At 38.2% G+C, this 296-nt stretch overlaps 1 protein-coding gene across 1 annotated transcript in view; it reads left to right on the forward strand.

Annotated features, from left to right (window-relative positions):
* Nucleotides 1–296, forward strand: part of LOC135102126 (neurogenic locus notch homolog protein 1-like) — a 16,362-nt gene extending 16,066 nt beyond the window's left edge. The window contains exon 26 of the mRNA XM_064006906.1: nt 1–296. This exon is cut by the window's left edge and continues 918 nt beyond it. The gene's annotated coding sequence lies outside the window, so the exon portion shown is untranslated.

The following is a 296-nucleotide window of genomic DNA, read 5'->3' on the forward strand; positions in this document are numbered from 1 at the left end:
TATTTATTTCATATAATTTTCATGTATAAGATGATTGGATTGCTAATTATTCAGACGTGTGTGTGTGTGTGTGTGTGTGTGTGTGTGTGTGTGTGTGAGAGAGAGAGAGAGAGAGAGAGAGAGAGAGAGAGAGAGAGAGAGAGAGAGAGAGTTTGTGCGGATGCGTTTGTTCAAAGTGAAGAAATAGAAGGAAAGACAGGCCGAGAAAAAATAAATACAAGTCAAGAACAACTGATGAAGGATCAAACTACGCATTGTGTCAACTCAGAACTTCGTCAATAAAGGAAAGGAAATAA

The sequence above is a fragment of the Scylla paramamosain genome, chromosome 7 (genome assembly GCF_035594125.1).
Source record: "Scylla paramamosain isolate STU-SP2022 chromosome 7, ASM3559412v1, whole genome shotgun sequence".
NCBI classification, from domain to species: domain Eukaryota; kingdom Metazoa; phylum Arthropoda; class Malacostraca; order Decapoda; family Portunidae; genus Scylla; species Scylla paramamosain.